Source organism: Pseudophryne corroboree, chromosome 3 (genome assembly GCF_028390025.1).
Source record: "Pseudophryne corroboree isolate aPseCor3 chromosome 3, aPseCor3.hap2, whole genome shotgun sequence".
Lineage (NCBI taxonomy): Eukaryota > Metazoa > Chordata > Amphibia > Anura > Myobatrachidae > Pseudophryne > Pseudophryne corroboree.
In genome coordinates, this window is record NC_086446.1 from 284,063,417 (window position 1) to 284,071,671 (window position 8,255).

General features: G+C 53.9%; 1 pseudogene; it reads right to left on the reverse strand.

The window, feature by feature from the left end:
- Positions 1–4,363: 4,363 nt before the first annotated feature.
- On the reverse strand, positions 4,364–4,462 carry LOC134899810 (U2 spliceosomal RNA; annotated as a pseudogene).
- Between the last annotated feature and the right edge of the window lie 3,793 nt (positions 4,463–8,255).

An 8,255-nucleotide genomic window follows, 5' to 3' on the forward strand; every position in this document is an offset into this window, starting at 1 on the left:
TTAGGAGAGATTGAGGGCCGCAGGCAGGAGTTTAGGGAGGCTCAACTCTCTGACCCATCCCTGAAAGGCATGAGGCGCCACTCTGGCAGCGGCCTTGACAGGGTTGGGGTGGGAAGTTTGACCTGGCGGGAAGGGTTAAGGTACAGGGTAGCCAGGAAAGTGGGAGGGGATAGACCAGATAGGGAATGTGTCCAACTGGTCCCCTCAGGGAACTTTCCTGCGCAACCGGTGTCGGTTGCCAGCGAAACCCCTTTGGACAGTAACCCGGAGACAGACCGTACCCTGAAGTGCCTGACACAGAGCTTACCCTGGTCTGGAATGTCGGATGATGCCCAGACCAACTGTAAGGCTGGTGCCATGCGTTGGCAGCCGGGGCACTCCCGCGGTTGTGTTGTCTCTGGGCCTCTGCCCATAGGAGAACCCTTGCAGCAAGTTGCTGTGGACATAGCAGGTCCCCTGCCTGTGCGCAGTAGATCGGGGAAGACACGCAGCCTCACTGTAGTGGTTGCCACACAGGATCCAGAGGCTGGTGGTCTGGCCGCCATCACTGCGGCACAGGTAGCGGACGAGGAGGAAAGAGTAGGCCTAGGTGACAGGGTAGGTTTCCCGAGTCATAGGTCGACAGAAGAGGATTGGAGGGCAGGTCTGACAGTTAGGGCAGACAGTTGCCAGATAGGTATGACGGAGGTGCAGTGCCTGGGGCACCATGTGGGAGGAGACAGGGGTAGGCCCAACCCAGAGGGGGTGGAGGCAACCAGAGGCTGTCCCCGACCCACATCACCCAGACCGGTACTGACCTTAGAACCTGCAAGGCCCTACGGACATGTTGTCATTGACTTTAGTCCTGTAGTGAACCCCTTGACAGAGATGGCTAGGAAGGGCATTCCCAAGTCAGTGGACTTTGCACCCGCTTGCGAGTTGGCATTCCAGTCATTGAAGGAGGCTCGGGTACCCGCTCCAGTGCTGATGGCGCACATTCTTGACCAGGACTGTGTGTTACGAACTATTGCGCCACTGCACGGACTGGGAGCTGTACCGAGCCAGAAAGAGCCATATGGGCAGGAGCACCCTGTGGCCTGTTTGAGCAGTATACTGCTATTGTGGGAGGTGGGGTATGCCACAGTTGGGACACCGTGGGTGGCACTTGTTTGTAACCGGCCCCCCACCGTGGTGACTTACCACCTACCGGTTAGGTGGCTGCAACCTACCTTGGGGAAATTGGACAGACTTTTGTGGTGGAGCCTTGAACTTGGACTTCAGGCGGACTATTTGAACATTGTGCACCCACGAAGAGAGGCCCACTACACTATGGATGAACTGTCTAGGCCAGAGCCTACACCCCCCAGGTAGCGTCCCCTTCACCCCAACGGACTGCGGGACCAGGACCCAAATCGTTGGGACATGGGTCCCTGGTTGACCCGCTTGAATGGGGGGGGAGGAGAGTGGCCGGAGAGCCCCAGCCACGAGGCAAATGGCCGCCTTGGCACTGAAGGGGTTAATCCCTAGTGCCCGGCGCCATTTTCAAGGACAAAGGGCGCTTGGCGCCAGATTTGAAAAATGTATGGCACTGTGTAAAATATTTGTATTTTAAACTGTGCCGTGGTCCCGGACCCCTCCGGAGACCACGGCAGGGAGGACAGCCCCAGCAGAGTGTGCGCGCCGGGGGAGAGGAGGCAGCCGCTGACCGCCGGAGTCCGGGAGCTCCGCTCCCGGCAGCAGTCAGTGTAGCCCCGGGCGCACTGGAGTGTGCGCGCCGGGGAGAAGGGTGAGCGCTGCGGCTGGGAGCTCGGCTCCCGCTGCAGTGCTCTCTGTGAGAGCCGCCGCTGGGGGCTGGGAGCTCTGCTCCCGGCGCCTCAGCCCAGCACGGGTGGCCAGCCGCAGCAGCCGGGACGGACGTCCCGGGCTGCTAGCCGGCGAGGGGGGTGCGCTGCAGCCCGGCTCCCCGCCGAACGCTGCAGCGAGGCCACCAGACAGGCGCCGCTCATGGGGGACCGGGCTAGCCGGCTCCCTAGCGGCGTGGGCACATTAGGCTGCCTAGCAGGATGGTGAAGCACTGGGGTCCGGGAGCTACGCTCCTGGCACCTCAGCGCTGAAAACAAGCCAGGGTCACGGCGGCCGGGACAAGTGTACCGGGCCGCCGGACTTCGATACAGGGGGGTGCGCCGCTGCGTGCGGCGAGGCCACTGGTTAGTGCCACACTGGGGGGACAGGGAGAGCCAGCTCCCTGGAACCCCAGAGGCAGGCTGGAGGATGGGGGAAGCCAGCCCCATACCTCCAGCACTGAGAGGGAGAGCCCTAGCAGCCAGGCTGCAGGGCTAGGGAAGGCACTGTAGTGCCTGAGTATGTAGAGTCTGTGCAGGGCACAGGCTCAGTGTATAGTTACAGGGAAATGTACAGTGTGATTTAAAATGTAATGTATTTAAAGAGAAATTGCACTTACTTGATTGTGTGTCCCAGGAGGGGGGAATCCATGGCTGTGCAGGCTGATGGATTCTCCCAGACCTTTTCCCCAAAAACGGAATGTTTTCCCATCCAGCCTCATAGTTCCAAGGGGTACAGGAAGAGAGAGGAGCAGCTTAGCTGTGAAGCAAGCTGAGTGGTTTCTTGGAGCTCCATGGAGATCAGCCGTAGTGGACCAGAGACCTGGACCGGGGAGCCAGGCTGCCCAGCTCTGGAGCCCAAATCCAGGCTGCAGGCAGTGAGAGGGGTCCCGGGCAGGTTTCTGGAAGTCAGTTTAGGAGGGAAAACCTCCCCCCAGCCAGACTGAACGGCACCGTGGGAGTACCCTGCTCTCCCAGATGGGAGAGACAAAGGAGACCGACCACTCCCCACTGTCCATAGGGAACAATGTTAGGTGTGCATGAGACCAGAGCATGCACAGCTCATGGGTAAACATTGATTGGTTGTGCACCACAGGGCGGGCTTACCCCCTGTGGTAAGGGGTCTTGGAGAGGGATAAAAGAAGGGCAGTTGGCCCATAGGAGTGTGTATTGTAACATCTTCTTCTGCTGAAAAGATCTTGATTGTATGCTGTTGCCCCTAGCAATAGGGAGGAGCCTTTTTAAAGGTTATTTGAGCAATAAACACCTTTGCCTCAAGAAGACTGCTTCATCTTGTGACCAACAGGGTTAGGCCAAACCTAGCCCCGTTCTCCGGCTGTCCAGGGAAGCACCTGACGTCTCCAAGCTCCGCCTTCCGCCAGCTACCGGTAGAGGCCTAGCAAGTGGCTAGTGGGGATTCGTCGACACCACACAGGTGTGGTAAAGCAGTGCGTCGGCACATACAGAGCAGAACCGTGGTTCCAAACGCCACGGCAGGTTAGGAGTTTGGTGGTGGCAGCGAGAACCCGCCCACAGCGCAGTGGGTGGAGTCAGTAACAGGCGGTTACTGACGGTAAGCGGGAATCCCCTATGTGGTCCGGCCTCGTGCGGCTTGACCTTCCATTCTGTGCGCAGTCAACGGGACGCGGAAGCTGCGAGTGCTTCCGTACGGTATCGTCCTGTCACAATGTCTTTGACAGGCACGTGTGGGTTGCGCATTGAGAGCGTCACCCACCTTTCCTCTCTTTGAATAGGGCAATTGCCCACAAAAGTGAGAGAAAGGGGACTCAGGCCTCGCTGCTTTCACTGCCTCCCAATACCTCTTACAGATGGCAATGGAGTCGAATGTCACGTAGAAGATACCCTTCAGGTAGTTCTGTATGCTGAGGGTTTCAGCGGTCGAGAAGCCCTGGTCAATGATCATCTTCTTGCCGAATGTCTCAACCGTCATGTCCGGCATCTATCCATCCACCTCCTTTAGCTTCATCACCATGGTTTGCCTCATCCAGGGCTCCAGGGTTGGTTTGCCCTTGGAGCTCTCCTGGGCGAGCGCCGCTGGTGATGTCGCTGCAGGGGTGGTGGTGCTGGAAGTGGCCAATCTGGTCGAACCTTTGGTGGGTTTCTTCCCGTTGTTCCCTGGATTCTTCTTCTCTGCCAATGAGGGCCGGGGCGGAGGCTGAGGCCGGCACCGGTGCGGGAGAAGCTGAGGCCATCCTTGTGGCTTCTCCTCGCTGGGGTCGAAGGCGGGGTGAAGGGTCTGCATCGGTGTCGAGAGGAGGTCGCTTCAGAGGGCAGAGCAAACAAGTCTAACCCTCCAGTGCAGCTAGTGGGCGGTGCAATGCTTCTCCGTCGAAGTCCCTTTTTTCCACGCAGTCTTGGCTGGCGGAGGGGGGTATCTTCTCCAGAGGGCAGAGCAAACATGTCTGTTGCAGCTGGGGGGTGATGCAAAGCTTCTCCCTCTTCGGTCGATATCCTTCTCGAAGTCTCGGCTTGCAGTCTTTCAGCTTCTCATCTCGGTTGTACAGCTTAATTCTGAGAAGGACAGTTGGTGGTCAAAAAATCATGATGCAGCACTGTCAGTCAGCGTGAACTGATAAGAACAGATACTACACTTGATCTTAGCCAAGAGGCCGTGAAACGATAAACGATTGGGGTCAACCGCAAGAGTGACCCCAATTAACTTTGCAGTTAACCGCAGACCGCAAAGTTCCCATCATAGACTAGAATGGAGGACCGCAATCCTCCATTCTAGCCGCTGCGCTCAGCCTGATTGACAGGCCAGAGGTGCACAGCCAATCAGGAGAGCGCCATGACGTGGCACTCCCTGATTGGCTGGCGGGATCTCCAGTGACCGCAGTTACGGGGGTCCCAGCATTCGGGGAAAGGGGATCCATGTGTAAACATGGCTCCCCTTTAGTGCGTTGGACTGGGGTTTTTTCGGTTTGTTTGTTTTAACCCCTGGATTACTACATGGAACGAAGAGGACCGATCATCACTGGAAAATAGGTTAGTATTTTGGGCTTTTCTTTACAGCTTTCCTATTGGATTTTACGTTGACAAGGGGACCGAGGGGCCCCTTGGTACACTAGGTAAGTATGTGTGTGTGCGTAAGTGTGCATGTATGTTATTAAAGTTTTACTTTCAAGGTGTGTGTGTTCTGTTTTTATTTGGGTATTTCTTTTGTTGCAGAACTACAGGTACCAGCAGGCCCGTTATTTCCCCGCATGCTGGTACTTGTGGTTCTCAAATTACCAGAAAGCGGGGGAGGCTTGCTGGGACTTGTAGTTCAAAAGACAATATTCTGTTTTTACTCAAAGGCTGTCAGCCCCCCATCGACCGCCCAGGGATGGGGGGGACAGCCTCGGGCTTCCACCCCTGGTCCTTGGGTGCGTGGAGGGGGGACCCCAACTAGGGGTAACTAGTTGGGGGGTAATACCACGGCCGCAGGGACCTATATAAAAGTGTCCCCCGGCTGTGGCATTATCTCTCTGGCTAATGGAGCCCGGTGCTATTTTAAAAATTACGGGGGACCCCTACATCTTTTGTCCGCCGTATTTTTGGAACCAGGGCCGGCCCAAGAGCCCGATGCTGGTTATGCTTAGGAGGGGGGACCCCACACAATTTTTTTTTTTTTACTGTTAACTGTTTAAATACTGTGCACATACTGTACTCAGTGAAGCCCTGCACGGATCTCACTGATCCGGCCGGGCTTCATTGTGTTATGTCCGGCAGTGTATCACTAATCACTCCCGTAAAACACTGCCCGACAATATGAATAACATCGACATTGGAAAATACAAAAAATGCAAACTCGGCAGCTTAGTAAATTACCGAAAACAATTTCAAAAGGTTGCAAAAACATACAGCTGATAAAATTTGAATTTAAACTACCACCAATTCGACAGAAACACGAATCTTAGTAAATGAATCCCCCTGTTTGAAGAACCATGGGTTAATCCTGATAAGAAGTTTCAGATCCCTAAAAGGTTGCTCTCATCTTCTCCTTTTCCTCTGGAGGATAGGAAAAAATGGGAAAATCCACCGATAGTGGACGCATCAGTCTCTAGGTTGTCACGTAAAATTGTATTGCCTGTTCCTGCTGCAGCCTCCCTGAAAGACACGGCTGATCGTAAAATTAAGACTACACTCAAATCATTGTACACAGCTGCTGGGGTGGCCCAAAGACCCACTATTGCATGTGCGCGGATCACTAAAGCCATTGCTAAATGGGCAGGTAACCTAATTGAGGGGTTAGATTCCTTAGCTAGGGGGATGTCGTCTTACTCCTGCAGCATATACAGGACTCTGTGAACTTTATGATGATCTCCACAGCTACTGCGGGTAAGTCTACGTATCTTCCTTCCGCAGCCCCCCCACAACCAAGAATTTATTCAGCTTCTAAGTTACAGTCTTTTCGGACGGCCAAGTTCAAGGGCAAATCCAGAGGTGTTTCTACGTTCTCCAGCGGCACAAGAGTAAACCATGCAAACCAGCAACAGCAGGTGCTCAGAAACAAAGCTCAGGCTCTGCTTCCTCAAAGACTTCAGCATGACGGTGGACTGCAATGCCTGGAAGGTCAAATTCGTGCCAGGATCCCTGGGTCATAGATCTTATTTCCCAGGGCTACAGACTGGAGTTCCAAAAGCTCCCACCTCACAGATTCTTCAAATCAGGCTTGCCAGTTTCACAAGAGGCAAGTATAACTTTACAGCATGCCATCCAAAAACTGGTACAGACTCAGGTCATTGTTCCAGTTCCATCTCATCTACTAAACAAGGGGTACTATTCCAACTTGTTCATAGTACTGAAGCTGGACAGTTCGGGACCAATTCTGAACCTCAAGTCTTTGAACACCTACTTACGAGTGATTAAATTTAAGATGGAGTCGCTGAGAGCGGTGATCTCTGGTATGGAGGAGGGGGAATTCCTAGTGTCTCTGGATATCAAGGATGTGTACCTTCATATTCCAACCTGGTTTGCACTGCAGGACTGCCACTACCAGTTCCAGGCCTTGCCATTTGATCTCCCTACTTAGGGTGTTCACCAAGATGATGGCAGAGATGATGTTTCTACTCTGCAAACTGGGAGTGAACATAATTCCGTACCTGGATGATCTCCTGATAAAAGCACCGTCCAGGGAAAGGTTGCTGGACAGCATTGCTCTCTCAACCAAACTCCTCCAGGATCACGAGTGGATTCTGAACCTTCCAAAATCTCACCTAGAGCCAACACAGAGGCTCCCATTCCTGGGAATGATACTGGACATGGAGTCACAAAAGGCGTTCCTTACGTTGGAAAAGGCATTGGTAATGCAATCGATGGTTCGGGATGTCCTGAAGCCAACCCAGGTGTCGGTGCATCTGTGCATTCGCCTTCTGGGGAAAATGGTGGCCTCTTACGAGGCACTTCAATATGGAAGGTTTCACGCAAGACCCTTCCAGCTCGATCTGTTGGACAAATGGTCCGGATCACATCTTCACATTCTCCAGAGGATCCGTCTGTCGCCAAAGGCCAGGATCTCCCTTCTGTGGTGGCTACAGTCTTCTCACCTTATCGCAGGACGGAGTTTCGGAATTCAGAACTGGATTCTGTTAACCACAGACGCAAGTGTCAGAGGTTGGGGCGCAGTCACTCAGGGGGTGCAGTTTCAGGAAAGATGGTCAAGTCAGGAAGTCATCCTTCCAATCAACATTCTGGAACTCAGGGCCATATACAACGCCCTTCTGCAGGCCTCACATCTTCATCAAGATCGGCCAATTCAGGTCCAGTCGGACAATGTGACGGCAGTAACGTACATAAACCGACAGGGCGGAACGAAAAGAAGAGCAGTAATGTCAGATGTGTCAAGAATTCTCCTCTGGGCAGAAAGAAACGCTGTGGCGTTGTCAGCGGTCTTCATTGCAGGAGTAGACAACTGGGAAGCAGAATTCCTCAGTAGACACGACCAGCACCCGGGGGAGTGGGGCCTTCACCTGGAAGTTTTCGGGTGCTTGACCAGTCAATGGGGATATCCACAGATCAACATGATGGCCTCTCATAGCAACAAGAAGCTGAGGCGGTATTGTTCCAGGTCGAGAGACCCACAGGCAGTGGCGATAGACACCCTGACAACTTCATGGGTCTATCAGATGGGGTATGTGTTTTCTCCACTTCCTCTGATCCTAAGAAATCTAAAACGAATAAAAAGGGAAAAGGTTCAAGCAATACTCATTACTCTGGCCTGGCCAAGAAAGGCCTGGCACGCAGACCTGCTGGAGATGCTCCTCGAAGATCTGTGGCCTCTACCTCTCCGCGAGGATCTTCTGCAACAGGGCCCGTTCGTCTATCAGGACTTACCGTGGCTACGTTTGATGGCATGGAAGTTGAATGGCTGATTCTAGCCAGGAGAGGGATCCCTAAAAAGGTTATCCTGACTATGATTCAAGCCAGGAAGGG